The sequence below is a fragment of the Muntiacus reevesi genome, chromosome 22 (genome assembly GCF_963930625.1).
Source record: "Muntiacus reevesi chromosome 22, mMunRee1.1, whole genome shotgun sequence".
NCBI lineage: Eukaryota > Metazoa > Chordata > Mammalia > Artiodactyla > Cervidae > Muntiacus > Muntiacus reevesi.
Window position 1 is genome coordinate 45,169,465 of NC_089270.1, and position 13,614 is coordinate 45,183,078.

Below are 13,614 nucleotides of genomic sequence, written 5' to 3' on the forward strand. Positions count from 1 at the left end.
GGTGCTGTTCTGGGTATGGGATACTGAAGAGCAGACACATAAGATGTACTGCCTGCCTTTAGAATCTTCTATCTCTAAGGAACTTTTAAATGCATGGTATTTAGGAGTTATTTGTATCCATGAAGAGAATGTATTTTCCAAGATTTCTAAGGAAAAATATTTAAAAGGAGCCCCATTATACACAGAACACTAGAAAAGAGAAAGAAAAGATACTCAGTTAAAATATCCAAGCCTCGATCTTTATCACTATTGCTGTTATGATAAACTGCTTCAAACTCAATGACTAAACCCACAACCCTTTATTATTTCTCATAATTCTGGGAGTTGGCTGAGCTCTTCCACTGTGGATTTTGCCTGAGATCACGTGTGAGCCTGCCTTCAGCTGCAGGTCCGAGATGGCCTGACCACATCGGGAAGGCGGTGCTGCCATTGGTGAGATCCTGTGCTATCTTCCAAAGGCCTCTCATTCCCCAGGAGACTTGCCTGAGCGTCATAACAGCATGGCCATCTCAGGGTCCCGGTGGGTAAGGGTGGAAGCTGCCAAGTCTGTCAGGGCCTAGGCTCTGGGACTCCCACAACATCCCGAGGCCCGAGCAGGTTGATTCACGGGGTGGGGACATGGTCCCTAATTCTCACTGGGAGAAGCATATCACATTGCAAAGGGTTGGACACAGCATCAGTTAACTACTTCTGCATAACAAACCACCCCAAAAGTTAAAGGCCTAAAACTAATCTCCCACAGCCCATTCACCTCTCTTTAACTTGCGTCATGTTCTCTTCAGTGGGATGTGTAATTATTCCTCCTGTTTCTGCAGTTCATCCATTTGAAATGTCATGACAAAGTTAGGGTCAATGACTTGAGGAAAAAAGAAAACTACACTTCTTTCTCACTCTCAGAGTTCAAAAGCGGATGAATGCATTGAGGAATAGCTCCAGAAGTCAGCTTGGGATAAGATGAAGAGAGGACATGTTTCATTAAGAAGAGGAGCCAGACTCGGAGGCGGGGCCTGGGGTCCTCCTTGCACCTGGAGCTTCCTTTGAAGTGAAGGAAATTGCTCCACCACGAGGAGGTGGAGGGAGGCAGACAGATGTGAGTGTGGAATGTAAAATTAGCAAACACTCTGTACACACCCGGGGGGCAGTCAGCAGCGTAGGCTGACTAATGGTAGCTCCAGTTCGTTTTCTTGGCTTCTGGCATTTTACCTCGCATTTGATGCTGAAGAAGTTCATAATTTAGGCAACTTTAAAGTTCTTGGACTTATGATCTAAAGAGCAACTGTCATTTTCCAGTACCTTCATCTTCTGCTTCTCTGTTGTGGGGAGAGAACCATGGCCCGACACTCCTAGAGAAGCGCCCCCAAATCGTGTCATTTGCTTTACTTACAAAGGTTAACCTGGGAGTCATTTCACAGAAGGAAGTATAGACAAAAAACAACAGAGGTAGAGACCCCGAAGGATGTGCGTTTCCAGAAGGATGTTGGAGCCTTTCTGAGTGCTGTTTCTGAGGTGAGACACTATGCCGAGAGGGCGCTGTTAGTCGCTCAGTCATGTCTGACTCTGTGACGCTATGGACTGGAGCCCACCAGGCTCCTTTGTCCATGGGATTTTCCAGGCAAGAATACTAGAGTGGGTTGCATTTCATAAGCCTTTGGATGAAGAATGGAAATCCCAGAAGCAGAAATTCTTTCCTGGGGAATGTGTTGGTGCAGGTGTACAAATGTGATAACCAGTGATCCTAGGAAGGAAGAAGTTATCAAGGAGACAGAATCCTTCAAACTGGCTGGGTGAGGTCTTTATGTTTGAACAATACACATTCATGTATTTTCACAAATGCTATATGAGATCAGTTTAAACATAGGTGTGTGGCTGTGTGGGTGGTCTTTTTGCTTGTTTTCCTTTTTATAGACTTGGCGCCTCCTCTTCCCTTACACACATATATATAAATTCCCAACCCACCCACCTACACAGATAACTGATATTAATAATCTAATATGTATCTTTCCTATATTTACTGATGACTGTATAGTCATATAAAAATGTATGCCTACACACACATGCACTTTCTGATCATTGTTTGACAAAAACAGAAAAATATTACCCTTCTTTTTCCTGCATTGTGCTTTAATCAGTCAACAATACTTTCTGAAACTTCCTGTCAACTAGCAGAACTCTTGTCATTCTTTTTGATAGCCATATTGTTTGAACACAGGGCTCCCCTATAGTTTATTCAATCACTCTCCTATTGCCAGAAACATTGTCGCTTTCAGAGACAATTTGCAAAAAAGAACTAAAACAATCCTCCCCTTCCAAAAAAACACTTAGGTTCTAGCAACTACATCTATTGGAGTGTTTCCCAGGAAGAAGATTGCTGGCCTGTGTATATTTTAAATTTTAGTAGGTATTGCGGTACTGCTTCCCCAAGAGGCTATAGCATTTCTCATTCTGACCATGAAAGTGATTCCTTTCCTACAACCCTGCCAGCAAGAAGTGCTTCAGATCTTTTAAATTTTAGAAAATCTGGTAGGTGTAAAATGATATCTCATCTTAATTTGCATTTCCCTCGCTTTGGGTGAACTTGAACATTTTCCATGTTTCTTAGCCATTGGATTTGCTTTTCAACGAATTGCCCATTCATATGCTTTGCCCATTTTCCTACTTGTTTGTTCTCATTGGTCTTGTCAAATTACAATAAATATTTGTATACTATAAAAATGAAATATACTATCTACACAATATGTATTTCTGCAAGCCTACTATGGTCAATGATATTTTTACAATAGCTTTGCCTTAAAGTTATAATTTTAGAGTTAAATATGCCTACCTTTTCTCTCATAGCATTTGACTTCTCAGTTTTGATCAGGAAAGTTTTCTGCACAATATAGTACATATAATCTAGATTTTTCTTGCAAGAACTTTGCTTTACCTTTATATTTTTAGTGGTGTATTTTACTCACGTATTTGTACCTTTAGATACACAATAAAATTGGGATCAAATAAGGTACTTATCTGAATACAATGGCTTTCTAGAGAGTTCTAATAACTGGTGAGGAAGTCTCTGCCCCATGTTTAGTTTTCTAAAATTACTTACCTTTTCTTCAGTATTTCATTTTTTTCTAGAAATGATATAATCATCTTATTTAATTGCCAAAGCCTAACAAACCAAAATACCCACCTTGCTGTGAGTTTTAGTGAAATACATACACAATTTGAGGGAATATTTTTATGGCATTGAGTCTTCTCATCCAAAAATATGGCATGTCTGTCCATTTCTCCTTTTACATACATATTTTAGTATGATTTTGTTATTTCCTTTTTCTGTTGTATCTATTTCTAAGTATTCCAGAGGGGTTGATTTTGAATGTTTTTTTCCATTCCTATTTTATTACTAGAATAGAGAAAAGTTAATGATTTTTGTTTTTTACATATTTTTGGATCCGTCTACTTTACAAAATTCTCTTCTTAAATCTAGGAGATTTTTACCAGATTCCTTTGGGTTTTCTAAGTTTACAATCATATCATCTGCAAAAATAGATCGTTTTTCCTCTTCTTTCCTAGTGTCTTCTCCAGTTTTCAAATTTGTTGCCATTAAGTTTTAAATTATATTATCTTTTAATACTCTTGGTTATTTTAATATTAGATCTTTCTACTTTCTGATCTTTTATAATTTTGCTTTTATTCTTTTAAAAAATTAGATTATCAAGTGGGTAGAATTTTAATATAGTAAGATTTTAAATTTATTTATATACTTTATTACTTTTCTCCTTTCTATTAAGATTTTACCTTTATTAATCATTCTTTATTGTTATTTTTCTAATTTCTTAGAATGTAGACTTAGTTTATTTACTTCTCATCTTTATTCTTTCACAAGGAAGGCCTTTTGACTGTAAAATTTCTACAGCTCTGTGAAATTAGAGTAGAAAAATTGTACAGTCAAAAGACCTTCCTAGTGAAAGAAGGTTAGTAATTTCCCTTTTGATTTCTTCAAGTCAACTGTTTTCTAACTATTTTTTCATTTTCAAAAAGACAATTTTTGGTCATCTTTTGATAATTTTTTTCTTACTAGCTGAATTAGGGTCAGATAATGTGACCTATAAAATCTTTAGTTTTTGAATTTCTGAAACTTTTTTTGTAGTCAGATATACAATCAGTCTTTATAAATGTTCTATATACATATAAAAAGTAATAAAAATTATCTATATTTGAAATGTAGGGTATTCTCCAGTTATTGTGTGTGGAAGCAGTATGGCACATAGATTAAAAGCAAAGAATATGGGAAAATGTCTACTTTCAATCTCAAACTTACCATATGACCTTGACTGTGTTTGTAAGATATAAATAATAATGGTATCTACCTCATAGGGTCTTTGAGAGAATTAAATTATTTAATATTCTTAAGTACTTAGAATAGAAATTAGCACATACCAAATGCTATATAATTAATTTTGTAAACAAAAAGTATTCATATATGTCAGTTTATATATGTCCTTATTTCTTCTTTTCTACAGAATTGCCCAATACAGTCCAAAGAGATATATTGGGTTTATTTAAGCTTTTGCTGTTTTTAATGATGGCTCTGTATCAAAACATTGTAAGTGAAAGTGACTCAATCATGTCTGACTCTTTGTGACCCCGTGGGCTGTCCATGGAATTCTCCAGGTCAGAATACAGGAGTGGGTAACCTATCCCTTCTCCAAGGGATCTTCCTGACCCAAGAATCAAACCAGGGTCTCCTGCATTGCAGGCAGATTCTTTACCTACTGAACTATGAGGGAAGGCCTTATAAAAACATCATTCTGGTTCTATTTCAAACTTCAAATTATTAAAGTGATAGATTTAAAAATGTAATCCTTTTTTCTTCTTTAGATTTTCGATGCTCATTTTACTTCCTTGAATTTTTTCTTATCTCTATTACTTATTTTTTACATTTGATGCACAATTTAAAATTTCTTCGCCTTTAATAAATTTAGTCTCAGTCTCATTCTTCCTTAATTAAGTTGCCTTTTCTCCCAAATCATACATAAATAACCACTCTCCTTATACTTTAGAATGCTGGATTTCCTTCAGAGCAGTTTAGGCAAATTAAGTAGCCTGTATAATCAGACTGGATTACAGATGTGTTCCCAAAATGACATTAAGTGTACTGAGTTCTGTGGTCAGTTCATTCTTAAAATTTCCAGTGTCCTTCATTTTTTGTGTAAGTCCAAGGTTTTGTCTTATATCATATTCCTTTTGCCTAAAGAAATCCCTTTAAAATTTCTTGTAGTTCATATCTGTTAGTAATAAATGATCTAGGTCTTTGCTTTTCTGGAAAAAAGTCTCAATTTCCCTTCATATTTTCTATAGAATTTGGGATTGACAATTTTCCCCTTCTAGCATTTTAAAGATATTCCTCTGCAGCCTTAGGCTTTATTCTTTTCTCATGAGAAGTCTGATCTTCCTTATCTTCCTTCCATAGACCTGAACCATGAGGAAGGCTTTCTTCTACCTTCTACTCCACCACTGTCAAATCCAATCATTGAAAACAGCTTACCAACAGGGGCCATTTCCAAAGGTAAGCAGAGGGCCAGGGCAGACTCCGAGCTAGAGACAGTATGTGTTTCAGGGGGTGTACAGTCGTTTAGTAGTAGTGGTCAGTCGTGTCCGACTCTTTGCAACCCCATGGACTGTAGCCCACCAGGCTCTTCTGTCCATGGGGATTCTCCAGGCAAGAACACTGGAGTAGGTTGTCATTCCCTTCTGCAAGGGATCTTCCCAACCCAGGGATCAAACACACATACCTTGCATCTCCTGCATTGGAAGGCAGATTCTTTACCACTAACTCCACTTGGAAACCCAGGGGGTGGGTGAAGCTATTACCAGGCAGGAGAGAAGCAATGATTAGAACTCAGAGAAAGAGAGTTTGTGCCCTATGTCAGAAAATGAAGCATTGCATTACCCTGGAAGGGGAGTTTAAGTGCATGGAAGAAGACGTCACTTCCCTCAGAGTTCTATACCTCCAAAGCATCACCTTCCCAAGTTTCCTTGCTCCTGCTTCTCTCTTTTCTTGGAAGAAGTAACCTATGACCTGCTATTTCCCACCCAAGCGGTTTAGGCCTATTCCAGACATGAACACAGATTTTCAGCCTTGGGGAATTAAATGAAAGAAAAATTAGTCTGTCTCTGCCTTTGGACTGATATTTATAATTCATTTCTGGTGTAAGAAACAACAAATCCAGCTAGCCTAAGTACACCTTGGATATGAAGTATGCTCACATGCCGTTTGGATCTCTAGTTAAACTTGGCCTGAACCCCAGTACAACCTCCCACGAGAGTTCAGAGTCCTTGGTACAATCTCTGAGGGTCCTGGGTTCCTTTGTCTTATGTCTCCCTCTCTCCAGCTCCTACATCCACATGGGCTCTACTAGTTCTGCTTAAGTCTAGACAGTTCATCAGTTTGCCCCCAAACATTACCATTACTTCAGTATGTGCGTATAAAAACTTTAATAACAGGTCACATTTCATTTGGTCTCCATTTATTGTTTCTTCAAACACTCTCCAGTTTAAGGAGGATGTCCTGGGCTTATGATAAGAGAACAAAGAAGTCCACCAGCAGTGGTTGCTAGTATATTTTTAGTGGGAGGGTGAGGGAAAAGTAATATAAATTCTTTCTTAGGGAGAGTAGAGCAAAAATCAGCAGCTCATCAGAAACTTGGAATGGACTTAGCCTCAAGTGATAAATTACCCTCTACCAAATTCATAGAACAACAAATGGATTTGAACAGCTCCTCTGACTTCGGCACCACCACCTGTGAGAATTGTTAGTATGTGTGGTGGCCCCATGTTGCAGTGAATGGCCATCAGAAATAAATCACTTTCCATTTGTGAAAACATTGCCAAATATTCTAGGCAAATGTGATCGTCCATATAATTGGGATGATTTTCAAAATATTTAATAATCAGTACAGCAGAGGCATCAACCAATCTGGTTAGACCTGACCAATCATTAGAGATGTTAGGAGTAAGGAACCATTACAGCCCCATGATGGACACCAGCTGAATACCTACCCTGCCTACAACTTAGTAACAACTCTGCTAATTCATATAATTTTGTACCCAGATGCTTCCTTTCTCCTTCCCTTTCCAAACTATATTTAATTGGCCAGAAAAGTTTTATGGAAAAACATTTTGGCCAACCCAATACTTTGTTCATTCATTCATCTATCCGTCTATTCAATAAAGACAAGAGTAAGCTCTTCCATGTGCTTTCCCAAACTTTCTCAGCTCCTGTCCCGTTACTCCTCATACAGGTGTCTTCCTTAACTAAGTCCTTGCATGCTTAGCCTCATCCTGGCATCTGTTTCTCACAAGACCCAGACTGACTCCTAATGGTGGTGTCACAGTCACAGACAACAGAGTAGTTTGTTATGTTGAAGCCATCCCGGTATCACTATGGAGGGTAACCTCCTTTCCATTTTTGGGCATGCTCATTAACAGACCTTGATTGCTGTCTCTCACTCTGTTCTTCTTCCCATCACACCAGCAGAATTCTACAGCTTCCCAATGAAGACCTACTTTTGCTTTTTTATGAAATCTCATATGATCGCTTCCAGGGGAGGATAACAGTGCTAACAGAAGTCAGCCATTTAAGCAGGAGTGAAGAAAGTAGGTAGTATGCGGATGCTACAGAACGGGGTGATTTTGGAGAGGAACTGGTAGAGCAGGGCAGGAAGAAATAATAGCAATCAGTTTAGAACATTTGGTTTTGAGAATACTGGTACCTGGAACAGACCTGTTGGTAAACTCTGGCATGTGGTTCCTGGTTCATTTATTCCGGAGAAGATGCTACCTTAAGATGGGTAGAGGATAGACCAAGAGAGTCACAGATCTCCTTCCAACTTCAAGTTGACAGGAGTTAGTGTGGGCGGTGCTCTCTGTGGCAGAGATGAGGACATGCCCAACATAACCGCTGCCCCCTCTGCCAAAACCCTACAGCAGCACGACATTGAAGAATAAGCATCCTGAGGTCCACCTGGCTTGCTGCCCCACACACTCCAAAATCACAGCTGTGAGTTTCTGGATGAGTAGACAGAATATGATCAGTGCTGATCCAGGTGCGGCCACATCACCGAGGACTGGCCATGCTGGGGAGACACTTTAATGGGGGTCACCCAACATGGAGCTGGGAATACAGCTGTGGCAGGACTTGCCAAAGACATGCTTTCTGTCAGCCTCTGGGGCAACTCAGAGAAAGTGGGAGAAAGGACTGGAAGGGCCGCCTCTCCCTTGCCACATGCACCAGGCTGCTTCAGGGGGACAGGCTGAGCTGGAAGGACCAGTCTAGCCATCCTAGGCTGATGGCCAGTACTGATATTGACACAGCTTCAAATTACAACAGGGCAAATGGGGAACTTAGTGTTCCAGGGCCTCTATTACCCAGGCTGGTTATTAACACTGCTTCTAGCTCTTAACTCTCCATAAATGTTCATGGAACTAAGCCGAATGGATCTGAAAATTAACTGGAGGCATCTTTCAGACACTCTCACACCCCAGAGAGAATGAGCTCCTGCTGCCTCACCGGTACTCTGGCCTCTTGGCCACAGTTGAGTGGAGTGCAGGGTTAGATTGGCCACCCAGCTGTGGAGGAGTCGAGGACAAGTTCACAGTGACAACAACTCCACATTCTCATAACTGCTGAGGGGGAGTAGAAGGGGACCCTATTCATTACTCTGTGATCATCTAAACTTTGACTGGAAGTGCAGCTTCTACGCTGGCCCTGGGAGGAGCAGCAGCTCCTAGGGCCAGAGGTACCAGGGCTGGCCATGGAGATGCCTTTGTCCACGTCACCCGAGCCTGTCTGTGGCTCCACCTTGTTGTGGCTTTATGGCCACAAGGAAGTGCCCTTACCTACTCCAGATGCCTCATCGTGGCTTAGTGGCAGGCGCCCAGGGAAATTCAGCTCTAAGAAGGGTTGAAAAGAGAGGCAATCATCCAGGTTCATTGTCCAAGTTGAGAAGGAAATCTTTACCTGCTTGTGATTTGAGAAAAACCAAATTAATTGCCCCTTGCTGAGATTCTGTTGGAAGATTAACAGCTATCTCTGCATTAATGGTGAGTGGTTTTCAAGATATTCTTTCTTATATTTGACTTTGGAGAACTGAAGGACAGGATTCTTGGCAGTGAATGCCATTTTTGAGGACCTGCCCTCTCTTGGACGGAGGCAAAAGTTCATTGGGAAGGAAAACACTTCTCCATCTAGACAGCTGGCTTCTTCTGTGCTTATAACACCCGAAGGGACCAGCAGCATGCTTTGCCTCTTGTTTTTGCCTTTTCCACACCATCTCTCATTGGGTCTTTTTGGGTGTGTGTCTATGACTCACTAGTTGTTGTGAATTTTTAACTTTATCAGGAAGAAGTTGGGCTCTTAGGCCTGGACAGAGCACTCTATTAGACAACATAAAAGACAGCAATTATAAGGAGAAATTGTGAAGAAAATGATCATTTGGTCTTATTCACTGAGGATTGAATATACAGAAAGTAGAATTAAGTGGGATTTAAATTATGCAACACTGAAAGCCTATGAAGTTTAAGGTGAGGGTCTTTAATAAAGGTTTACTAACATTGTCAATTCCACTTGAAAGGAATTTCAATTTGTCTAAATAGCTACAGATGTTACTGTCACATGAGAGCACAGGTCTTTTTCAAGTTCTTCCCAAGGTACCAGCCAATCCTGACTGTGGGCAAGAACTCCAAGACCACATTTGAGGTGCAGTCTTTCTACCCACTCAAGATAAGACACATCTACATTTGTGAAAATCATTAAGGTATAAGAAGATCCCCTGGAGAAGGAAATGGCAACCCACTCCAGTATTCTTGCCTGGAAAATCCCATGGACAGAGGTGCCTGGCAGGCTACAGTCCATGGGATCAGAAGAGCAGGACATGACTAAGTGACTAAACCACAACCACCAAAAAGACTCAGGTTCTCTGAAGCGAACCTAGAGGCACGATGGGTCCCTGTTCTCATGTGCCCCCTTTTTGGCAAAGGGCCAGGGCCACGCCATGTGGGCCTGGGAAGGTCACGGACGCTAAAATGGACCTGCACCCCAGTGTAAACACTGTCATTTACTAGTTGGGCAAATTTGGGCAGAAATTTTTAACAACTTAAATCTTTTAAATGAGAAAAAACAAGTCATCCTTCCTCTTTCCTGTAACTCTATGAATACCTGGCAATCTCCACCTTGGGTTTTAATCCTCTGTCTTTAACTCTGCTTCTTCATGGATGAGGAGTTCCTGAAAACTGAGATTCTTCTCATCCTTGACAGCGACTAGAACATCAACAGTTTAATACGTTTTTTGAATATCTGAATGAATGAATCATGAAGGTCTAGGTTGTGGCATTACTGTGAAAATTAAGTGTAATAAAATTAGTCTCCTTTCTAAAGTCCATAGGCTTAGACTCCTAGGAAAAGGAAGGGATCCTTCCAGATGTAACCTAACAATGAGAATTCCTTCATTCATCTACTTGTTTTACAGTCATCTTTAGTTCTTTTGACTAATGTCTGTTGAAGGCACTGGGCTGTGTTCCTTCCAGACACTGGGCCAGGTCCTGCAGGCCTATGAGAAGTCATGTGCCCTAGCTGACTGTCTAGAGAGAAGACTGTCTTTTAAAAATTACAATCAGGATCACTGCCTGAGTAGGGCAGGCAGCGAGCACAGTGCAGGAATGAATGTCTGCTCGGGAAGGTGAGGAGAGGTTCTATAAAGGAGATGTGCTGGCACTTGTGCTGAGCCCTGAAGATGGAGTCGGAGTTTCCCAAACTGAGGGAGGAGAAATACCTGAATGTCGGGTCTGCCTGTAACCCACTAGGCAATTTGGACAAGTTTCTTTACCTCTAAGAGACTCAATCTCCTCACCTGTTAAGTAGAGTTAGCTCCTGGGGTTTCTGCCAGGATCCTGTAAGAGAGCATTTAAAAGTGCACAACATCAGTGCAGGTGATGCTAGATGAATAAGAACTGTTAGGGTGGTGTTGCGTGAGTCAGAGCCTAGCAGTGAGAGACCCTGGTTGCTACGGGAACCACATTCAGGTTTTCTTGGGTATCTAAGAGGGACCTCAACAAACAGTGCTTCCCTTTCCCACCTGAGTTTGGAATAATTAGAGAAAAATTTAAGAGTAATTACTGAGGCCAAAATATCACCTTTCAAATGGTAATAGCTAAGTTGGAGAACAAGACCTGGAACAAAGTAAAAAGAGCTTGAAGGCACCCAGCCCGGGCAGATCTGGGCATGATGTCTTCTCAAACAGAAGCCTGCCCTGGGAGGACTCAGCATATGGAGCAGCAGAGGAAAACCCCCAAGACAGCCAAGGGAGGAGTGCAGCTGAGCTGGCCCATCGTTCTTTCCTAGTTTTCCACTGAAGGACTTGCAGGGGGCAGAGTGAGTGAAGGGCAAAGTATGGCTGGAGTTTTCTTTGGAAACCACGTTCTTGTGGAAATGTTAGGGCGGAGGGGGGCGAGGGCAGACCCCTCTGACACAGTGTTACTAGGGCATGGGGGCTGGGGCATGGGCAGTATTCTGTGGGTGGAAAGGATACAGAGATGTTGCTGAGGTATGATAGGCAGGCAGGGCCCAGGGTCATGAAAAGCCTGGTGTGCCAGGCCAGGCAAATGGACTATAGGTGGGCTGACCACAGAGACGAGACATGGTGGACCAGGACTGCTGAAGAGACCAGCAAGAGAGGCTGGCATTGCAGACGTATGGATACAGTGGCTCCAACCCTCATGCTTATAGGAAGAGAGAAGGCTGGAGCCCTGGTTCTGCCAGGCCTTTGGGAAGTTGAGGATGCAGGCAAGGAAGTGGGATCTGGGTCAGACAAGCTCGAAGTGAAAATACAAGAGAGCGATATTCTTGGGTGAGCTCCAAAAGTCAAGAACCAGGAGTACCATCCATTCAGAGAGGAAAGCAAAATTTGAGTAAGGGAGTGGAAAACCGGAACAGTTAAAAGAATATAGAAGAGAGTAACATTCTCAGATTTTTTTTGAAATGAAAGATTTTTGGATGATAAGAAGCTCCAAGCAGCAGTCCTGAAAATGGGCAGCTTCAGAGGAATAGAGGTAAATGTCCTTAGAGTTGGTGGGGTCAAGGATGTAGAGGGGTCGTCCACAAGGACATGGACTCCCTCAGAATGAGGTCAAAGTTCAAAAGGGGAGGCAACATTTTACACTTTCAACATATGGTATTGGGTCAATTGGGCTTTCCTCATGGCTCAGATGGTAAAGAATCTATCTGCAATGTAGGCTACCTGGGTTCGATCCCTGGGTCGGGAAGATCCCCTGGAGGAGGGCATGGCAGCCCACTCCAGTATTCTTGCCTGGAGAATCCCGTGCACAGAGGAGACTGGAGGGCTGCAGTCCATGGGGTCGCAAAGAGCTGAACACGGCTGAGCGGCTAACACACAAATGATGGAACCAAGAAAGACAGACACAACAACGTTCAAAATATCAACAACCATCAGCAAAAATATTAAATAACCCACCTGGTTTATGCAGGAATGGAGTCATAAAACACAGAAATTTACAGTTGAGGAATATAGGCCTTGTAACATTTATAGGGGGAGCAACAATGAAGTCCTTTTTTTTCCCCACTAAAGAAGAATGCACTGGCTGCAGGCCCATGGAGGAAATCTTCACAAAATATGTGCCACCTCCAATGGCTAATGTACTCCCTCTTATCTCCAAAGCCCACACCCCGGAGCAGTGTCGGCCCCCAAACCGTAAATCCATCCAGCATCCTAGCAGCTCATCTGCAAACCAGACAACACATGGGCTGTGAGCTTGTGAGAGAAATGCAATCTCTGCCACATACACAGAACCAGATGCAATTATCCTATCAGCTGATATTTGTGATTATTACTATTATTTTCCATAATTGCCCTTCTGGGTCCTGTTTACTCATATCATGCTAAGTAATTGTAATTAACCAATGAAATATTTGGAGCTAGGCTAGTTCAAAAAAGAAACTGAGGCCAACATGATGGAACGTGTACAGCAATTCCATCTCATAATGCTATATACTTTCAGCTAAAGTATATAGCATTTTATTAAAATCAGATGGAATTTGTTCACTTTTCTTGTGGCATTCAGTCATCTTAGACAACCCTACAAACATGCTATGAAAAAAAAGGAAGGCAACAGGGGCAAAGTAATTCTGATGAATCTTGAGGTACTGTCTTAGCAACAGTTCTTTGCCAGGAATGTCTTAAAATAGTTTTCTGCCAGGAAGAATCCTTGAGAATGCCAACCTTCATTGTGGTGATCTAGAAGGAAAGAGCTTTGAAAACAGACCTCCTTTCCCCCATAGATTTCCCTGTCAAGATACATAAAAGAATTCAGACTAATCAAAAAGCCCAAGTGAGCTGGCTGCCTAACTAGGACAGGCCCAACCTTGAGTTCAGAGAGCCTTCTAATGCGTTCCATCCGTCTCTCCAGAGAACAAAGTTTACAGGATATGTTGACTGCAAAGGAGGCTTGCCTCTAAAGAGAAAGATAGCTGAAATGGCATATCATGGAAGTTTCATTCAACTCTGAAAATACTGCTGCTCTGAATAAATGATGCATGCCCAAGATGCTGAATTTTTT

General features: G+C 41.5%; 1 protein-coding gene across 4 annotated transcripts in view; it reads left to right on the forward strand.

Moving 5' to 3' along the window:
• The window catches only part of LNX1 (ligand of numb-protein X 1), a 184,955-nt gene that overhangs the window by 37,029 nt on the left and 134,312 nt on the right, over window positions 1-13,614 (forward strand). For 2 of the 4 annotated variants that reach the window (XM_065913923.1, XM_065913922.1), the window contains exon 2: window positions 5,456-5,551. The exons of 1 other annotated variant lie outside the window; for it this stretch is intronic. The gene's annotated coding sequence lies outside the window, so the exon portion shown is untranslated. Of the gene's footprint in view, window positions 1-4,505; window positions 4,589-5,455; window positions 5,552-13,614 lie in introns of all 4 variants that reach the window. One more of the 4 variants, XM_065913925.1, reaches the window with a different exon arrangement.